This window comes from Eleutherodactylus coqui, chromosome 11 (genome assembly GCF_035609145.1).
Source record: "Eleutherodactylus coqui strain aEleCoq1 chromosome 11, aEleCoq1.hap1, whole genome shotgun sequence".
In the NCBI taxonomy this organism is placed as follows: Eukaryota; Metazoa; Chordata; class Amphibia; order Anura; family Eleutherodactylidae; genus Eleutherodactylus; species Eleutherodactylus coqui.
In genome coordinates this window covers 113512442-113534618 of record NC_089847.1, presented here as the reverse complement: position 1 = coordinate 113534618, position 22177 = coordinate 113512442, and the positions used below count along the sequence as shown (strand labels likewise).

The following is a 22177-nucleotide window of genomic DNA, read 5'->3' as shown; positions in this document are numbered from 1 at the left end:
CCTCAGATGCCTTGTGAGTTAGATGAGGGACAGTGCTGTTTGTACCGGAGCTGCTGTAGGGAAAGAATTGGTAGTTAGTGTAGGCTTCAAGACCCCCAAAGGTCCTTATAAGGGCCACTGATAGCTGTGTGTTGGCTGCTGTTAGCAGTGGCAATTTTTTTTCCCTCAAAATCGGCTCTGCAGAGCGTTGCACCCGGCATTAGGGACAGAAGTGTTGCATAGGCAGGGAGAGTGTTAGGAGTGAGTGTAGCCTTCAAGAACCTCAACGGTCCTTTCTAGGGCCATATTTAACCGTGTGCAGTACTGTGCTGGCTGCTGTTAGCTGTGCTGCATATTTTTTTTCTTCTCAAAATCGCCTCTGCAGAGCATTGCACCCTCCATTGATACTGCAGGGAAAGAATTGTGTAGGCAGGGCCACAACACAGTTATTAGTCATTGAATATACGCAGTGCGGCCTTTTGTTTGTAAAACAAGTGAAAAAAATTCTATTTGACCTGCCTCTGTCCGTCCTAAGGGCTGTGGACACGTGTCGGCTGCGTGTGCAACGTTTAAAAATCAGACGCACCCAGCTACGTTTTACTGCTGGCTTCGCCATTTGCTTTCCTTAATTGGGAAAAAAAATACCTGCTCTGCCAGAGTTATAATAACTCTGCTACCCTCAAGTTCTGTGCCACATTAGCAGGGCCACAGCACAGTTATTAAACTTCTCATGTTCATTGAATATACGCAGTGCTGCCTTTTGGTGGAAAAAAACTGAAAAAAAATCTATTTGTCCTGCCTCTGTCTGTCCTAAGGGCGGTGGACACGTGTCGGCTGCGTGTGCAACGTTTAAAAATCAGACGCACCCAGCTACGTTTTACTGCTGGCTTCGCCATTTGCTTTCCTTAATTGGGAAAAAAATACCAGCTCTGCCAGAGTTATAATAACTCTGCTACCCTCACGTTCTGTGACACATTAGCAGGGCCACAGCACAGTTATTAAACTTAGATTATTCATTCACTAGAGGCAGTGGGGCCTTTCGTTTTCAAAAAAGGGAAAACATTATATTTGGCCTGCAGTCTTGCGCCAATTTATTTCCTGCCTGTGAAATCAAATCACTGGTAATACAGCATGCTGAGGGGTAGGGGTAGGCCTAGAGGACGTGGATGCGGCCGAGGACGCGGAGGGCCAAGTCAGGGTGTGGGCACAGGCCGAGCTCCTGATCCAGGTGTGTCGCAGCCGACTGCTGCGCGATTAGGAGAGAGGCACGTTTCTGGCGTCCCCACATTCATCGCCCAATTAATGGGTCCACGCGGGAGACGGTTATTAGAAAATGAGCAGTGTGAGCAGGTCCTGTCCTGGATGGCAGAAAGTGCTTCGAGCAACCTATCGTCAACCCGCAGTTCTGCACCGTCCACTACTGCAAATCCGAATCCTCTGTCTGCTGCTCCTCCTTCCTCCCAGCCTCCTCACTCCACTACAATGACACCTGCTCAGGAGCGGGAACACTCCCAGGAACTGTTCTCGGGCCCCTGCTTAGATTGGGCAGCAGCGGTTCCTCTCCCACCAGAGGAGTTTATCGTCACTGATGCCCAACCATTCGAAAGTTCCCGGGGTCCGGGGGAAGAGGCTGGGGACTTCCGCCCAACTGTCTCAACAACTTTCTGTGGGTGAGGAGGACGATGACGATCAGACACAGTTGTCTTGCAGTGAGGTAGTAGTAAGGGCAGTAAGTCCAAGGGAGCAGCGCACAGAGGATTCGGAGGAAGAGCAGCAGGACGATGAGGTGACTGACCCCACCTGGTGTGCAACGCTTACTCAGGAGGACAGGTCTTCAGAGGGGGAGTCAAGGGCATCAGCAGGGCAGGTTGCAAGAGGCAGTGCGGTGGCCAGGGGTAGAGGCAGGGCCAGACCGAATAATCCACCAACTGTTTCCCAAAGCGCCCCCTCGCGCCATGCCACCCTGCAGAGGCCGAGGTGTTCTAAGGTCTGGCAGTTTTTCACAGAGACGCCTGACGACCGACGAACAGTGGTGTGCAACCTTTGTCGCGCAAAGCTCAGCCGGGGAGCCAACACCAACAGCCTCACCACCACCACCATGCGCAGACATATGATGGCCAAGCACCCCACAAGGTGGGACGGAGGCCGTTCAGCGCCTCCGGTTTGCACCCCTGCCTCTCCCCCTGTGCCCCAACCTGCCACTGAGATGCAACCCCCCTCTCAGGACACAGGCACTACCACCTCATGGCCTGCACCCACACCCTCACCTCCGCTGTCCTCGGCCCCATCCAGCAGTGTAGTTCAGCGCACCGTCCAGCCGTCGCTTGCGCAACTGTTGGAGCGCAAGCGCAAGTACGCCGCCACGCACCCGCACGCTCAAACGTTAACCGTCCGCATAGCAAAATTCATCAGCCTTGAGATGCTGCCGTATAGGGTTGTGGAAACGGAGTCCTTCAAAAGTATCATGGAGGCGGCGGCCCCGCGCTACTCAGTTCCCAGTCGCCACTACTTTTCCCGATGTGCCGTCCCAGCCCTCACGACCACGTCTCCCGCAACATTGTACGCGCCCTCACCAACGCGGTTACTGCCACGGTCCACTTAACAACGGACACGTGGACAAGCACAGGCGGGCAGGGCCACTACATCTCCCTGACGGCACATTGGGTGAATTTAGTGGAGGCTGGGACAGAGTCAGAGCCTGGGACCGCTCACGTCCTACCCACCCCCAGAATTGCGGGCCCCAGCTCGGTGGTTGTATCTGTGGAGGTGTATGCTTCCTCCACTAAAGCACCCTCCTCCTCCTCCTCCTCCTCCTCTGTCTCGCAATCAAGATGTGTTAGCAGCAGCATGTCGCCAGCAGTCGGTGTCGCGCGGTGTGGCAGCACAGCGGTGGGCAAGCGTCAGCAGGCCGTGCTGAAACTACTCAGCTTAGGCGATAAGAGGCACACGGCCCACGAACTGCTGCAGGGTCTGACACAGCAGACCGACCGCTGGCTTGCGCCGCTGAGCCTCCAACCGGGCATGGTCGTGTGTGACAACGGCCGTAACCTGGTGGCGGCTCTGCAGCTCGGCAGCCTCACGCACGTGCCATGCCTGGCCCACGTCTTTAATTTGGTGGTTCAGCGCTTTCTGAAAAGCTACCCACGCTTGTCAGACCTGCTCGTAAAGGCGCGCCGGCTCTGCGCACATTTCCGCAAGTCCCACACGGACGCTGCCACCCTGCGCACCCTGCAACGTCACTTTAAGCTGCCAGTGCACCGACTGCTGTGCGACGTGCCCACACGGTGGAACTCTACGCTCCACATGTTGGCCAGGCTCTATGAACAGCGTAGAGCTATAGTTGAATACCAACTCCAACATGGGCGGCGCAGTGGGAGTCAGCCTCCTCAATTCCTTTCAGAAGAGTGGGCCTGGTTGGCAGACATCTGCCATGTCCTTGGTAATTTTGAGGAGTCTACCCAGGTGGTGAGCGGCGATGCTACAATCATTAGCGTCACCATTCCTCTGCTATGCATCTTGAGAAATTCCCTGCAAACCATAAAGGCAGCTGCTTTGCGCTCGGAAACGGGGGCGGTGGAAGACAGTATGCCGCTGGATAGTCAGGGCACCCTCCTGTCTATTTCTCAGCGCGTACAGGAGGAGGAGGAGGAGCATGAGGAGGATGAGGAGGAGGGGGAAGAGACAGCTTGGCCCGCTGCTGACGGTACACCGGCTGATTGCCTGTCATCCTTTCAGCGTGTATGGCCTGAGGAGGAGGAGGAGGAGGAGGAGGAGGAGGAGGATCCTGGCAGTGATCTTCCTAGTGAAGACAGCCATGTGTTGCGTACAGGTACCCTGGCACACATGGCTGACTTCATGTTAGGATGCCTTTCTCGTGACCCTCGCGTTACACGCATTCTGGCCACGACGGATTACTGGGTGTACACACTGCTCGACCCACGCTATAAGGAGAACCTGCCCACTCTCATTCCCGAAGAGGAAAGGGGTTCGAGAGTGTTGCTATACCACAGGACCCTTGCGGACAAGCTGATGGTAAAATTCCCAGCCGACAGCGCTAGTGGCAGAAGGCGCAGTACCGAGGGCAAGGTAGCAGGGGAGGTGCGGAGATCGAGCAGCATGTACATCCCAGGCAGTGCAACAGTCTTTAAGGGCCTGGCCAGCTTTATGGCTCCCCACCAAGACTGTGTCACCGCTCCCCAGTCAAGGCTGAGTCGGCGGGAGCACTGTAAAAGGATGGTGAGGGAGTACGTAGCCGATCGCACGACCATCCTCGGTGACGCCTCTGCCCCCTACAACTACTGGGTGTCGAAGCTGGACACGTGGCCTGAACTAGCGCTGTATGCCCTGGAGGTGCTTGCTTGTCCTGCGGCTAGCGTCTTGTCGGAAAGGGTGTTTAGTGCGGCTGGGGGAATCATCACAGATAAGCGTAGCCGCTTGTCAACCGACAGTGCCGACAGGCTAACACTCATCAAGATGAACAAAGGCTGGATTTCCCCAGACTTCTGTTCTCCACCAGCGGACAGCAGCGATACATAAGCAATACGTAGGCTGCACCCGCGGATGGAAGCTACGTTCTCTCTCACCATCCAAAACGGGGACATTTCTGCTTCATCAATCTGTGTCTAATATTCCTCCTCCTCCTCCTGCTCCTCCTCCTGAAACCTCACGTAATCACGCTGAATGGGCAATTTTTCTTAGGGCCACAAGGCTCACTCAAATAATTTTTCTGAACAATTTTTATAAGTTTCAATGCGCTTAAAAGCGTTGGAACTTTAACTTGAACCAATTTTTCGTTACACTGGGCTGCCTCCAGGCCTAGTTACCACTTAAGCCACATTAACCAAAGCGATTCACCTGCCATCTTGGTTGGGCATGGCCAATTTTTACTGAGGTACATTAGTACTGTTGGTACACCAATTTTTTGGGGCCCTCACCTACAGTGTAATCATAGCAATTTGTATGTTCTTCGCCTGCACTCATGGTACAGAAAGGTGTGTGGGGTTGGCCTACACTTTAGCTACATAAATGTAACTTGGGCCTTGGCTATACTAAGGCTACTGAAATGGAACTAAGACTGCGCTCCCACTATACTGCTGCTTCAGAATTGTTACTGGGGCCTGTCTTGAGTGCTACTATTGCTGACATGGAACGAAGACTGCGCTCCCGCTATACTGCTGCTTCGGAATTGTTACTGGGGCCTGTCTTGAGTGCTACTATTGCTGACATGGAACGAAGACTGCGCTCCTCCTATAATGCTGCTACTGATATGTTAGTGGGGCCTGTCCTAATGCTACGGCTGAAATGTTACGAATTCTGGGCTCTGCCTATACTGCTGCTAATGGTATGTCTCTGGGGTGTGGAAACAGAGGCTTCCCAAAGACATGATGGCGGCGAGGCCATTTCCCACCAACGCGGTTACTGTTAAGGTGCATATAACCACGGACACGTGGAGAGGACACGTAGTGCCTCAAAAACATCCCCCTCCTCCTCCAACAGGGAAAACATTCTTGGCAAATGCCTTTGCATTGGTTCGTCTGGTGGCAGTCCAAGAATTTCACCTTTACCGACACAACAAGAGAGCCCCCACACCATCCCCCCGCCACGGCCCACTTAATGCTGGCCACATTCCGAAAACCAACAAAATAAAACCGTGCTACTAGGTCCGCAGTCACCACCACATTACCACCAACGCGGTAAAGGTACATATTACCAGTCTGACTGGGGCATGCAGACACCTTGACAGAATGAATAGTGTGTGGCACATAGGTTCCCCATTGCTATGCCCACGTGTGCAGCTCCTGATGGCGGTGGCACAGGATTCTATTTCTCATTGCTTCTGTACAGCATTGTGGGCTATCGCCCCGCCCCTTTTAAAGAGGGTCGCTGCCTAGCCGTGCCAACCCTCTGCAGTGTGTGCCTGCGGTTCCTCCTCATGGCAGACGCACTTCTAAATAGACATGAGGGTGGTGTGGCATGAGGGCAGCTGAAGGCTGCGCAGGGACACTTTGGTGTGCGCTGTGGGGGGGAGGGGGGGCGGTTGGTCAGCATGTAACCCAGGAGAAGTGGCAGCGGAGTGTCATCCAGGCAGTGATTGTGCTTTGTTGTAGCTAGTGTGGTGCTTAGCAAAGGTATGCCATGCTAATGAGGGCTTTTCAGAAGTAAAAGTTGTTGGGAGGGGGGGGGGGGGCACTCTTGCCGGTATTGTGGCTTAATAGTGGGACCTGTGAACTTGAGATGCAGCCCAACATGTAGCCCCTCGCCTGCCCTATCCGTTTCTGTGTCATTCCCATCACTTTCTTGAATTGCCCAGATTTTCACACATGAAAACCTTAGCGAGCATCGGCGAAATACAAAAATGCTCGGGTCGCCCATTGACTTCAATGGGGTTCGTTATTCGAAACGAACCCTCGAACATCGCGGGAAGTTCGTTTCGAATAACGAACACCCGAACATTTTGGTGTTCGCTCATCTCTAATTGTTAACGATTGTGCTTTGAGAATTTCCTCCCTGTTGGTAAGAATCCAAGATAGCAGGAAGGAAGCTGTGTAGTGAATGCACTAATGTGCTTTATGTATATACCGTATACAATGCATGCCTGTTGTATAATGCACGTCTGCTGCACTTTGCCAGCTGTAATCAGCAGGTAACCCTGAAGAACCACCTGAACGGAGCTGGAATTGGTCTTCATCGGCTAAATGGCATCTATGGATGTATTGACTGTATGCGGTGTAATATGAAAAGAGCTTAAACAATGTCCGCTGCTGACATCTTATACTGCTAGCTGCTCGTTATACCGGACGTCTTTTAGCGCTCCTTCACGCAGGCGTATTTGCGTGCATTTTTGCGCACGTAAAAATTAGGCCCACAATACGCAGCGAGTAGAATCAATTGCGCACAACCCATTCATGTGCAGGCGGCCTTAGGTAAGTGAGTCCCACCTGCATAATCAGGTACGTAAATATTACATCAGGACAGATTTACCAAATCACCTTAAAAATCTGATAAAGCAACTTTACAAATGGAAATAATTCGCTTCTATGTTCACAGAATACGCACAATCTCCTGTTATCTTTAGTTTACGTTCCTATAGAACGATTTAACAAAAATGTCATCTCGCAGTGCCCCCTGCTGGTAGTTTTTGGAATTACAACAGGATTATTGGTCTCATAGTTTGTGAATGGCGTAACAGTGATTCAAGTTTATAGGATATTGTTAATACCAGGTGAGTCACACATCTCCATCGCAGGGGCGCTTTGTGTTCTGCAGGTAAAGGCGCTTTCAGATGGAATGATTATCAATCAAACGAGAGAAAGTGAACAATAACCGTTCAGTCTAAACGGGAACCAACGATCAAACGGCAAATGAGAATCTTTCGCTTTTCGCTCATCATTCATTTTCTGCAGGCATAAAAACCATCGTTGGCTCTCTCACTAACAGTTCGGGTTAAGCAGCACCCATTCAGCATTCTCAGTCACTTATACAGTGAATGGGAACAACTGAACGACTCTCGTTTGAACGAGCCAACGATGTATCTGCTGTATAATCAGGCGACACGAGCGAATGAGCTAGCGATGACGTCACTCCTCGTACAAACCATAATCGCTTTGTGTAGAAGGGCCCTAAGGGCTCCTTCCGCTGGAAGCATATGTAATCACGCGTGCTTCAAAGCAATGCATTCGTGCCAAGAAAGAGGCGCTTTTGCTTGTGTATTGGTGCATTTTTCTGTACTTTTTGCTCACACAGGGCATGTTCACATGGGCACGCAACACCTCGCCCCACTGCAGGGATTTAAATAGCTTATTAGCCTAATGAGATCCACGTGTGTTCCCGCAAGGGACGCGCAGACAGGTAAGTATATTTTTATTAATTTTTTTACACTAAAATGTTTGTTTTTCAGGGAAGGGCTTATATTTAAAGCTCTTCCCTAAAAAATAAATTACGGGGTGCCGGCAGACCATTGCCTTTAATGGAGCCACTGGCAGCAGCTGTGTGCATATGTACGCACCTATGTACGCACATGCACATGCTCGTGGTAAGCCACCCTAAGCCTGTATGCAGACTGTATGGAGACCCTGCCTCACCCGGTAGTACAATCCCAACAACCAATAAAGAACTGTAAGAGGCGGTCAGATCCACATGTACTAATAACACTGAAACATCATTGACTCTACTGACTACAAATTGGGTTCAGAAGGCTAATTTTACATTGAGGTTATTTATATTATATTGCTCGGGGTTACAATCAATGGTGACTCCCAGGGGATTCAACATGCTCTGGCAGGTTGAAAAAGATTGAGAAGTTCTACTATAAAGACATAAATATACAGTTTATGGTAATTTTGGCCATATTTATGTGACATTTTTCATATTTTAGTCTCTACTGCCATCTAGTGGTAGGTTTTCAGAATACAATGAAACTTTCCCAAACTTTGAGATTTTAAAGGAATTTTCTGGTGCTACCTTTTTCTTCCCTACACGAGATGTAAAATAATAAATGGCGCTGTACTCACCTGTTCTGCGCCTTCACTGCTCTACTCTAGGGCTTGTATGCTTGCCGATAGTACGGTCACGTTCTGTCTAGGCTCATGACCACACAATGGCTTCAGTGGTGCTAACTTTGAGGCCAGTGATTGGCCATAGCGTCACGCTTGTGGGGGTCAGTGGATTGCATGTTGGCTGTAGCACTGTGATTGCTGATTTAAACCTGACCCCGATGCCACATCCCCATGGAGTCTCCTGCAGTTCACAAACATACTGATGCGTTAATTCACTTTCTATGACATTCATGTGAGAGTGAAATTAAATTAAGGGCTCCTTCACAATGGCGATCGCGGTTTTGCTGCCAGAAAGTCGCAGCAAAACCGCATCTTTGTTCCTGCGATTTTTGAGCGTCAGCGATGCCTTCTCTTGAGATGATTTCCATGCACATTGCATCGCTGCTACCCGCAATTAAATTGCACAATTTTTTTAATTGCGTAAGTCAATGGGATTTTCTAATGTTAAAAACGTATTGCACAAAAATCGCAAGTTTGTGTTTTGTGATGCGATAACCAAGGAGGCTCCATAAAGAAACATTGGAGAGAGAAAGAAATCGCACATCGCAGAAAGATAGGGCACGCCACGATTTGTTTTATCTCACAACATCACATGTTTGTGAGACCCATTTAAAATCATGAGTTTTACGAACATGCGTTTTGTAGCCCCTGTGAAAGAGGCCTGACAGCCATCAGCATCCAGCCGTGTGCAGCCAGTAAGTATTGAGAAAAGGGTCTACTGACCTCCAAATGTGTTTACATGCCGGGTTTATAAACAAACAAACAAGTTTGGCAACTAACTATCTCGTTTGATTAGATATTCTTGTAGGTTGCGCCACAAACCCAAACTGTTTCTGTCATTGTGACATTTGTGGCTTAAATGTTTACCCAGCTAGGAACTGCGGGACTTAGGGGTCGACTGCACCTGCCGTACAGTGGGACTTGGGGTCGGCCGCACCTACCGTACAGAGGGACTGGGGGTCAGCTGCTCCTACTGTACAGAGAGACTGGAGGTCAGCCGCACCTACCATACAGAGAGACCGGACGTCAGCCGCACCTACTGTACAGAGGGACTGGAGGTCGGCTGCACCTACCGTACAGAGGGACTGGAGGTCGGCTGCACCTACCATACAGAGGGACTTGGGGTTGGCCGCACCTACCATACAGAGGGACTGGGGGTCAGCTGCTCCTACTGTACAGAGAGACTGGAGGTCGGCCGCACCTACCATACACAGAGACCGGAGGTTGGCCGCACCTACTGTACAGAGGGACTGGAGGTCGGCTGCACCTACCGTACAGAGGGACTGGAGGTCGGCTGCACCTACCATACAGAGGGACTTGGGGTTGGCTGCACCTACCATACAGAGAGACCGGAGGTCAGCCGCACCTACTGTACAGAGGGACTGGAGGTCGGCTGCACCGACCATACAGAGGGACTTGGGGTCGGCCGCACCTACTGTGCAGAGGAACTGGGGGTCAGCTGCTCCTACTGTACTGAGGGACTTGGGGGTCGACCGTGCCTACTGTACTGAGGGACTGGGGGTCGGCCGCTCCTACTGTACAGAGGGACTGGGGGTTGGCTGCTCCTAATGTACTTTGGGACTTGGGGGTCAGCCGCTCCTACTGTACAGAGGGACTTGGGGGTCAGCCACTCCTACTGTACAGAGGGACTGGGGGTTGGCTGCTCCTAATGTACTGAGGGACTTGGGGGTCAGCCGCTCCTACTGTACAGAGGGACTGGGGGTCGTCCGCGCCTACTGTACAGAGGAACTTGGGGGTTGGCTGCTCCAATCATACAAAGGGACTTGGGGATCAGCTGCTCCTACCATACAGAGAGACTTGGGGGTCGGACGCACCTACTGTAGTGAGGGACTGGGGGTTGCACGCACCTACTGTACTGAGGGACTTGGGGTCAGCTGCTCCTACTGTACAGAGGGACTGGGGGTTGGCTGCTCCTATTGTACTGAGGGACTGGGGGTTGCACGCACCTACTGTACTGAGGGACTTGGGGGTCAGCTGCTCCTACTGTACAGAAGGACTTGGGGGTCGACCGTGCCTGCTGTACTGAGGGACTGGGGGTCGTCCGCTCCTACTGTACAGAGGGACTAGGGGTCGGCTGCGCCTACTGTACAGAGGGACTGGGGGTTGGCTGCTCCTAATGTACTGAGGGACTTGGGGGTCAGCCGCTCCTACTGTACAGAGGGACTGGGAGTTGGCTGCTCCTAATGTACTGAGGGACTTGGGGGTCAGCCGCTCCTACTGTACAGAGGGACTTGGGGGTCAGCCGCTCCTACTGTACAGAGGGACTAGGGGTCGTCCGCGCCTACTGTACAGAGGGACTTGGGGGTTGGCTGCTCCAATCATACAAAGGGACTTGGGGATCGGCTGCTCTAACCGTACAGAGAGACTTGGGGGTCGGACGCACCTATGTACAGAGAGACTGGGCGTTGGCTGCTCCTAATGTACTGAGGGACTTGGGGGTCAGCCGCTCCTACTGTACAGAGGGATTGGGGGTTGTCCGTGCCTACCGTACTGAGGGACTTGGGGGTCGCCTGCTCCTACCATACAGAGGGACTTGGGGATCGGCTGCTCCTACCGTACAGAGGGACTTGGGGATCGGCTGCTCCTACCGTACAGAAGGACTTTTTCTCCACCAATGTCTTATTATTCTAGTCACTGGTGCAGAGAACCGAACGACCTGCGAGGGAACAATTTATCTGCCTGTATAAGACAAGTTCCACACGGGCAATCACGATTTTGCTACAAGAAAAAAACTGCAAAATTGCATTTTTGTTACCGTGATTTTTTTTAATACTCTGACATCGTATCACTGCCACCTGTCAACAAAACGCATGGTTTTTTATCGTGAAAGTCAATAGGACTCTCTGATGTTAAAAGCGCAATGCAAGTTCGCATTGCGATGCGATAAAAAGCAGGCTCCATAGGGAAACATGGGAGGTTAAAAAAAATCGCACATAACAGAAAGATAGAGCGTGCCATGATTTATATTGTACAAACCATTAGGGTGCATTCACACTGGTGATACAATCGCGCGATGCAAGAGTGAATGAAAGCACAGAATTATGAAACCAATGGCTTTCAATGGTGTTCTTCACATTTGTGATGTTTTCACTCATGCGATGTTGAGAGGATAAAATAAAAAAAAATCACAGCATGCCCTATTTTTCAGTGTTTTGTGTTTTTTTTTTATTTTCCATGCCTCCTTTTTATCGCATTGCAAAAGCACAAACTTGCAATTTTCGTGCGATGTGTTTTTAACATTAGAAAATCCTATTGACTCTCATGCTAAAAAATCACGTGAAAAAAACGCGAAAGAAAATCGCAAGTGGCAGCGACGTTTTAGCGAGAAAAAGCAAAGCTGACGCTCAAAATCGCGAGAAAAAAGCTGTGATTTAATAATGAAGTCCAGCATAACTCCCTTTTGCTACATGAACTGGTAGTTGGAGCAGTTGCTCTTAGCTTGCAGGTAAAGCTATTCTGTAGTCCAGGTCACTACAAATACATAAAACCAAAGTGACGTTAACAAGTATTGAACGTTCCAATGAACGGAGTTACGCACATCAGGATGGGATGACGCTGGGGGTCGGCCACAGCATTTATTAGTAGAAAAAGTAGAGATGAGCGGGCATACTCGCTAAGGGCAATTACGCGATCGAGCATTGCCCTTAGCGAGTACCTGCCCGCTCGGGAGCAAAGATTCGGCTGCCAGCAGCGGGCGGGGAGCGGCGGGGGAGAGCGGGGAGGAACGGAGGGGAGATTTTTCTCTCCCTCTCTCCCCCCGCTTCCCCCCGCTAACTGCCTCAACTCACCTGTCACCCGCGCCGGCAGCTGAACCTTTTGTTTCGAGCGGTCAGGTACTCGCCAAGGGCAATGCTCGATCGAGTAATTGTCCTTAGCGAGTATGCTCGCTCATCTCTAATCTTAATATTCTTATATTTGTTACAATATCCTTACAAGACATCATCTGAAGAGATGTGGACTTTAATTTGCAAGCTGTTCAAATTTAAACTTTAGCCAAATACCCCAAAGGCTCCCAGCAGGGTGGATGTGTAATAACATGAAGGAGCATGGATGGCCTTATAAGTCTTCTCACTCACCTTCTTGGAGGAGAGATGATACGCCTCCCAACTTGGAATAAAACACATTGCAAGGAAACCGTCTGCTATGATGATAAAGAAAAATGTAAAATACAAGAATGAAATAAACAAGATATACACATAAAAAAGGAGTTGGGCGGGAGGAAGCTTGACTCTAGGGGGCAAGAAGGAAGTCACTCTGAAGCCCAAAGCTCTGGCTGTTTACTATTACTGGAGAACACTCCATGGATCATAGTGGGATGAAAGTAGAGCATCCAAATGGCAGCGCCCAGTACAGTATCTGTGATCCAATTTATCTCGCACGGACAGTTCTGCAGCATTGGCATGGATGCAGAAGCAGAGCCAGTACAAGTCAGAAGCCATTTCTCTGATGATTATTCAAGATCAGTCATCAATAGTTGATGGGTGGGGTCTGTCGCTCCTGATCCCCACGATCAGCTGATTGAAGTGACGATGGTGCTCGGTGTGTGCCACTGTCACTTCAGTCCACACCAAGCACAACGCCATTCATTATATAGTGGCTGTGCCTGGTATTGTAGCTGTCAGGCCATTTAATGAATGAATGTTGTGATGTCACTGGCCTGAGAAGAGGCAATGGCTCTCACTGGAGTGCCATGGCCTCTTCAATCAGGTGATCGACAGGGATCCCAAGTGGCTGACCCCACCGATCAACTAGTGATGACCTATCCTGAGTTATATTTGCTTTAAACTTCTGGTCACATGATGTGTGATCTGGCTGCTGATGCTAGAGTTGTACATCATTGCTTCTGCTGGAGAATGAGTGATCTGCACTCTAGTAGGTCACATGATTCACTCTATGATGTCACTGATTGCTCTGGGAGTAATCCAACGGTGTAATGATGAATATACCTGAGAAGAACATATGAACCCCATGCAGATATTGCCCTTGGTCAGATTTGAACCCAGGAGAAAAATACTAAGGCTCAACACCAATATGCAAGAGCTGGTTCTGAATAAATCATAGAGTATTGCAGATCAACTGTCGTGTCTTACTGATGCCGGATTGGAGCCGCAGGTCTAGTAGCCAAGAGAGTAGTCAGAATCGGGAAGTCACGGTATGCAGTACAAATTGATTAGATGTAAGTGTAGTCAGTGGAAGCCAAAGGTCAGCAGCAGGAGGTATCGATATGCAGTACAAATGGGATGAGATGGAAGCGTAGTCAACGGAAGCCAAAGGTCAGCAGTAGTAGGTATCGGTATTTCGTAGAGGAGACGGAGGAAGAGAAGCTTGATCAAGGTGGTGGAACATAATAATCATGCACTGAATGAGTGGCAGGGCTAGGCTTATATAGGAAATGTAATCAGGAACAGGGGCAGGATCAGGACCAGGTTTCAGCAAGGGAACTGTCCAAGTCCTGAATAGACTAGCAGAGAGGGCTGCCAACTGGAACACAAGAGGTTGTGGGTGCGAGCCCTGACAGTAGCCCCCTCTTTGAGGATGGCCTCTGGACATCCCAGGTGCCAGTTTCCCTGGGTATTATCTGTGAAACTCTGTTGTGAGCCTGGGAGCATGCACATTTTTCTCTGGCTCCCAGGAGTTCTCTTCTTGCCAATACCCTTGCCACTTCACAAGGTACTGTATTTTACCTCTCTGAAGTCTGGAGTCAAGAATCTACTCTACCACAAACTCGTCCTGGCCCTGAACTTTCACAGTAGGGGGAGGCGGTTGATGTCTTCCCACAAAAGCATTCTCATAAAATGGCTTCAGTAGGTAAACGTGAAAGACAGAGTAAGTCCTTAGGCTGCCCGGGAGCTTCATTCGGAATGCCACCTGGCTGACCCTTGCTGCAATTGGGAAAGGTCCTAAGAATCTTTCCCCAAGCTTGGGAGAGGGTATGTGCGCCTTCAGGTTCTTGGAGGCTAACCACACCTTTTCTTCAACTTTAAAGGTAGGTGCTGTTTTGCGATGGTGGTCAGATGCCTTCTTATAGGTATTCTGGGCTTCCTGTAAGGTTTCTTTTAGTTGCTTCTGCATTTCTGCTAATGCCGTCAGTCTATGGTTAACCATTGAGACCGGAGTGTTGATAGGGAGGCCAGGAATAAAGAAGGGGTGTGTACCATAGTTGAAATAGAACAGGTTCTGGGCAGTTGAACTGAGTTGAGCATTGTTTTGGTGAATTCTGCTGTTGACAAATAATCCACCCAGTCATCCTGTAGATGGAAGATAAAGCAGCAGAGATATTGCTCCAGAGTCTGATTTGTTCTTTCCGTCTGGCTGTTAGACTGCGGGTGAAAAGCAAAGCAAAGATTTATGGTAATACCCAGAGCCATGCCGAAATGTCTCAAGAACTTTGAAGCGAACTGGATGCCTCTGTCAGAGACCACATCATTCGGAATTCCATGTAATCGGAAAACTTCCTGGATCATCAACTCCGTGGTGTGTTAAGCGTCTGGAATTTTCTCTATGGGGATTAAGTTGGCCATCTTCGTAAGTCGATCCACGACCACAGGGGACAATAGTCGTCCCTTTTTGAGGGGGGCAGATCCACTACAAAATTAATGGATATAGATCCCCAGGGTCTGGATGGGACTGGAAAGGGCTATAGCAACCCTAGAAGGTGAGCTTGTGGTGTCTTGTTCTGAGCACATACCTTGCAAGAGAGAACATACTTGTTCACATTCCTCCTGCAGTCAGGCCACCAGAAGTAACAAAGTAGAAGTTCTGAAGTCTTTGTGATCCCCAGGTGATTGCCCAGCTTGGAATCGTGGACTAATTTAAGGACTTTGAGTCGACCAGCCTCAGGAACATACATTCGGGGTTGTCACTTCCAAAGCCCTTCTGTAAAGTAAAGCTTCACATCCTTAGAAGGACGACTCAAAAACGAGTCCTTTTCGTATCCTCCCTTAAGCTTTGTTAGGAAGTCTTCTGAGTGTAAGATGCCCAAAACATTTTTTGGGGACAGAATTGTGTCATCTTCATTTTCCCTCTCTTCAGACTCTGTACATATCCTGGACAATGCATCTGCTTTGCTATTTCGGGAACCGGGGCAGTAGGACACAATGAAATTAAACCTAAAGCAGAACAAGGCCCATAGTGCTTGTTTCGCAGATAACCTCTTGGCAGTGCGGAGGAACTCAACACTTTTATGGTCAGTAATACCCGTCACTGGATAATGGGCTCCTTCCAACAGGTGTCTCCACTTGGTGAAAGCTACTTTGATGGCCAGAAGCTCTTTGTTCCCAACATCGTAGTTTTTCTCTATGGGTGATAACGTGTAGGATGGAAATGCACAAGGTTGTAGTTGCATCTTATCTCCCATTTGTTGTAACAGAATGGCTCCCACCACGGAGTCGGAGGTGTCCACGTCTATGACAAAAGGCAACTCTGGGTTTGGGTGGATCAGTATTGGTGCTGAAGTAAATAGAGTCTTTAGTTTCTTAAAAGCGATTTGTACCTCTGGGGAACAGGAAAACGTGTGTTTTCTTCATAAGGGAGGTGATGGGAGAGATAACTTTTGAGAAGTCTTTGATAAATTTTTTGTAGAAATTCGCGAATCCAATCCGGCGCTGTACTTACTTCAAATTTTTTGGAATAGGCCAATCCAGGATGATGTTAATCTTGCTGGGATCCATACTTAAGCCCTCTGGGAGATAATGTATCCCAGAAATTGTATTTGGGTCTGTTCCAACTTACATTCCTTTAACCTCCTTTGGAGTCGCTCCAAGACTACCCAAACGTGCTTGCGATGTTCCTCCAAGTTCTCAGTGAAAATGAGAATATCGTCAAGATATGCCACTATGAATTGGTCCAAAAGGTCTCAAAATACATCATTGGTGAAGTGCTGGAAGGTAGTGGGAGCATTGCAGAGACTGGATGACGTCATTAGAGATCCAAAATGTCCATATCTTGTTCTAAAAGCCATCTTCCCTTCATTTATGGGGCGAATCCATACTATATTATTTGCTCCTCTGAAGTTTAGTTTAGTAAAGACCTTGGCTGCCCGAAGCCTCTCCAGGAGTTCTGGAATTAACAGGAGAGGATAGCTGTTCTTAACAGTAATCTTGTTTAGCTCCCGGTAGTCAATGCATGGCCGAGGAGTAGAGTCGTTCTTATTAACAAAGAAAATGGGTGCTCCTGCCAGGGAGGAAGATGGTTGGATTTTTAGATCCTCATCCAAATGTTCCTGAAGAGACCCTAACTCTCCTAACTCTGGTTCTGCGAAGTTGTAGATACACCCAAATGAAATAGAAGATCCAGGGAGCAGCTCAATAGGACAGTCGTATGGCCGATAACATGCTGCAGACATCCTTGAACATGTGGTAATAAACCGGTAACTTCCCAAAGTCCTATTGATCATCGGTGGGGTCTTGCACTGGTTCATTAGTGGATGGTGCTACCTGGCAATTCTCCTTACAAAATTCTGAAGGGAAACCTTGGTTCTTGATTCCCAGTTGATAGAGGGATTGTGAGCAGAGAACCAAGGAATCCCGAGAATCACCGGAAATGTAGGGGATGAAACGAGCTGGAGGCTGATCGTCTTTTGATGGTCCGATTTTATGTGGAGCTCCAATTTGACTGTCTCCTGTGTGACAGGTCCCAAGTACAAGGGTGACTTATCCATGGTTTCCATTTTAATTGGTATGGGCTTAGGTCTGGTTGCAATGTCCATAAAGTTTACTCCTGCTCCTGAATCCAGCATTGCTGAACACTGCGTCACCTGATCTCCGGTGAAGATCTCTATTGGGAAAACAAAATGGTCGATCGGAGGAAGGGTTTTCACACCGTCTTCAATTACTGGTGCAAAGGTGTGTTTGGTGACATTCCCTTGTTCCCTGATGGCTAGATGGGTTGTGGCCTTGACGTTGGCTATGGCGAGAGCCCTTTGGAACTTGTTTGGACCGTTTAAAGCATAATGTCCTGAGTTTCCACAATAAAGGCACAGATTATCAACACAGTGTCTTTCCTTTTCAGTGGTGGAAAGGGGTTTGTGGATGACATTGACCTGCATCGTTTCTGGTGCGGCTTCAGTCCTCGGTGCAAGATTCAAGGTGGATTGGCTGAAGGAATAAGGGGTGTAAGTGCTCCAACCCCGCAGTCTCTCTTTTCGCCATTTGGAAAGTCTCTGGTCAATTTGGATGCAGAGTTGAATGAAGTCTTCTAGGTTGTCAGGAGTCTCCACTCTGGCAAGTTCATCCTTTACCCACTCCGATAATCCCCGACGAAATTGGCTCTGTTGTGCAGCCAGATTCCATGTGGTATCAATTGCCCAGCAACAAAATTCTGCTGTATACACTGCAACAGAACGTTGCCCCTGGTGTAGGTTATGTAACCTCCCTTCAGCTGTGGCACAGCGGTTCAGATCATCAAAAATTTGACCCATAGCAGTCGTGAAGGCATCTGTTGCGGCTTGACGGTCGTGACAGCATTGTGGCATGGTGGCCTCGATGCAGGCCAAGACCTGTCAACTTGTTATGCAGGACAAGGGTCAATGCACCATGTGCAGAGACTGCTCATGCTGTCTCTCTTTGTTGCATGAATGCATGCTGGATTAGTCATGCCTGGGAGAAGGTTGGAGGTGGGGTTCTCTAATTGCTCTGCCAATCCTCAGGTGTGGAGTAACTTTATATTCTCACCCATCCCTTTGCTCAATGCTGCTTAATCAGTTCCTTAGAGGAAAGGCTGGAGTCTGGTGTTCCTCTAGGCTGGGTGAATTGTTACGTATACAGATAAATTCTATTGTTTACTATCTGTTGTATTTTAATTTCCCTTATTGTTGTTGCTTGGTGGCTTCAGTTCATCTCTCCAGGGGCAATCAGGGCCCAGGAAGAAGACAGTGGGGCCGCCTCTATTGAAGTGATGACTCCACTTTAGGCAGTCACCGTCACCTTCCTGCTAGGTTAGGGCCAGGCTCCACCCCTCATGGAGTGGTGCTACTGATCTGCATAGTGTGGTGTTTTCCTATTTTTACTCAGTGTGTATGTTATCCCCCGTCTGTGTTGAGCATGGTGCTCGTGTGCCGCACGGACATGACAGCATCAAAGTGTCAAGCAGATTACTATTAGTCTCTATGTACGGTGAGGCCCATGCGAGCGCCTCATCAGTGAGGAGGTTAATGATGAAAAACACCTTCTTCCTGTTACTGGTAAACAAGGTGGGCTGCACCTGGAATTATATCCGGCATGGATTTAAGAAACTTCGGTATCGGCGATGATTTCCAGCAATTTTTGGTGGCAATGGTATGCGGACATCTGGAAACTGCCGGAAAAACTGCCTCCATTCTCTTATATGTAGTAAATATGACTTTGTAATAGAAAATCTACTTCTTGGTGAATCAATGTTGATAAAATAATTTACAATGTGTCACTCATCTCTAGTTCCATGGGTAGTAGTTTTATGCATCCTCTTTGGATTAATGCCTACTTGCCTGAGGACGTGACAGCTCCATGCTGTCGGTGCCCGCAGGTAGCCGACAGCATGGAGCTGTCATCCCAGGATGCGGGCAGTCCCCCCCGATATTGCGATCGACGCTATCCAATGGATAGCGCCGATCGCAAAAAAGTAAAGAAAAGTTCGTAAAATGACAGATATTCAGCTGCCCTGAAATCCCTGTCTGCGCATGCACGCCCGATTATTGACATCGAGCGCGTGCACAGAGGGGCTCGAGCCCCGGGAAATTCAAAATTCCTCTGCTCCTGGCTGCCATGTGTAGCCCGGAGCAGAGGGATGTCACCAGGGACATGATCACTGTCATCCAATGGATGACAGTGATCATGTAAAGTAACAAAAAAAGTGCAAAAAGTAAAAAACTAAAATAAAAAAGGGGTAAAAAGTAAAAAAAAAGTGCAAAAAGTTTTAAAAAGTTTTAAAAAGTTAAAAAAGCTTGCGTTTCATCTCCCTCCACGGATCATATCTGTGAGGGAGGATGAAATGACGTACCTAAGGCCCGCGGATTTATCCGCGGACCTTACCCCAGCTTCTGCGCACGCGCCCGTCGCCAATATGGCAGGCGCATGCGCAAAAGCCGTGGTAATTTAAAATCTCCCTGCTCCTGGCTACAAAACTTAGCCGAGAGCCTGGAGATTTCACGGAGAGCCGCGGTGAGCGGTTCCTGGTCACATGTTCGCCGTTATCCAATGAATAATGGCAATCACGTAAAAGTTAAAAAAAGATGAAGGTTCATCTCCCCTCACCGATGCGATCAGTGAGAGGAGATGAAACTTTTTACCGGAGGCCTCCGTATTTGCACCCCGACGCAATCTTCTTTTGTGAACTTTCCCGGATTCTGCGCATGCGACCGCCGGCAAAACACCGGACACATGCGCAGGAGTCGGGGAGCCCAGGAAACTTAAAATCTGCTTGCTCTCAGCGACCATCGGTCGCCGAGAGCCTGGAGCAGTGACGAGTGGCCTCGTTGAGCAGTCCCCGGTCACGTGAAAAAAAGGTAGCGATCTACCTTTGGCCGGTCTCACATGACCGGATAGGAATTACGGATTCCGCATGCGTCTGATCCGCGGTATTACGCAGATCAATCGCATTGGATTACACAATTCCGCTCACATTAGCGGGTTGGAATTGTGTAATCCACTCGCAGAAAAGAGAACGCAGCAGGTTATATTTTACCGCGGATATCCTCCACATGGAGCCCATTGTGCTCCGTGATCGCGGATATATCCGCAGCCCATATGCAACTACCTTGTATACGGGCTGCTGGTACCCGCGTCATTGCTAAGCGACGGTGTGGGAAATACAAACAACAAAAAAAAAAGTGTACTGCGAATGACTGCCTGTGGGAATAGGCAGTTATGCGCAGTACATTACGTGGCCGTACGCAGGGTCACAGCCGGGCTCACAGCTGGGATCCGCTGCAGGCCTCCGCAAGCGGATTCCACCTACGGCCATGTGAGCCCGGCGTTATTCAGACCGCTACCTGTAATACGTAATTTACAAGAAGCCCCGGGAATGCTCGCCTTCCTGCAGTTCCAGGAGCAGCTTGTTGAGCGTCTTCTGTGTGAGACCGCCGCACCTCAGCAATCTTACGGAGACTCACGAAACGCTACTTTTTACACCCCATCCCTGCCACTGAGGTCACTAAATACCCCCAAAAAGCATGAGAGGAGGGGGGATACCCGGTTTTATTGCCCCATGTACCCATCCCAACCAGCCTCCGTAATTACCCCTGTCTTTGGAAATACTACACAGGTCACATTATTACTTTTATCTAAGATTTGGGGAACACGAAAAGGGTGCGGAGGGGGGGGGATATTTTTAGGGAGTCAATTTTTATTCCATACAAATGAGCAATGGGGCCTGGAATTTATTCAGTTGTGCCCTGAAATCCAACGGGTGTTCCCTCCATTACAGGCCTTGCCATGTTTCCTGTAAGTAGATTAGGGCCACAATGGGTATGTTTTTGAACATGGGACAAACGGGGGTATTCATTTTGGGGTGAACGTCTTCATTCCTATGTGTGCTGTACAAAAAAAACAGTTTTTAAATTTACAAAATTGCCAAAAAAATGAAAATCGTAATTTTTTCCTTCTGCTTTGCTTAAATTTATTCAAATACTGTGGGGTCAAAATACACAATACACCACTAGATGAATTCGTTAAGGGGTCTAGTTTTTAAAATGGGGTAATTTGTGGGGGTTCTTTATCGTTTTGGATGCTCAATGGCTCTATAAGTGGGCAATGGGGCCTGGAATTTATTCCATTGTACCCTGCAATCCAACGGGTGCTCCTTCCATTACAGGCCTAGCCATGTTTCCTGTAAGTAGATTAGGGCTACAATGGATATGTTTTTGAACACGGGACAAACAGGGGTATCAATTTTGGGGTGAAAGTCTTCATTCCTATGTGTGCTGCTCAAAAAAAACTGTTTTTAAGTTGATACAACTGCCAAAAAAATGAAAATTGTAATTTTTTTCCTACTGCTTTGCTTAGATTTATTCAAAAATTGTAGTGTAAAAATTCACAGTACACCCCTAGATAAATTCATTATGGGGTCTAGTTTTCAAAATGGGATCATTTGTGGGGGTTCTCTGTCGTTTTGGCTGCTCAAGGGCTCTACAAGTGGGCAATGGGGCCTAAATCACCTTCATGCTAAATTTCTGTTCTGAAAGCCACCGACTACTCCTTTCATTTTGGGCCCCGTTGTGCATCCAGACAAAAGATTAGGGCCACAATGGGTATGTCTCTGAACAAGGAAGAAACAGGGGTATCCATTTTGGGGTGCAAGTCTTCATTCATGTGTGTGCTGTACAAAAAAAACAGTTTTTAAAATGACAGAATTGCCAAAGAAATGAAAATCACAATTTTTTCCTTTTGCTTTGCTTCAATTCATTCAAAAACTGTGGGGTCAAAATGGGCAGTACACCCCTAGATAAATTCGATAAGGGGTCTAGTTTTCAAAATGGCGTCACTTTTGGGGCTTCTCTTTGATTTTGGCCGCTCAAGAGCTCTATAAATGTGCTATGGGGCCTAAAACGCCTTCAAGGAAAATTTATGTTCTGAAAACCACCGACTACTCCTTTCGCTTTGGGCCCCGTTGTGCATCCAGCCATAAGATTAGGGCCACAATGGGTATGT

At 48.8% G+C, this 22177-nt stretch overlaps 1 protein-coding gene across 2 annotated transcripts in view; it reads right to left on the bottom strand.

The window, feature by feature from the left end:
* Nucleotides 1-22177, bottom strand: part of SPON1 (spondin 1) — a 535993-nt gene that overhangs the window by 139289 nt on the left and 374527 nt on the right. The window lies entirely within an intron of this gene.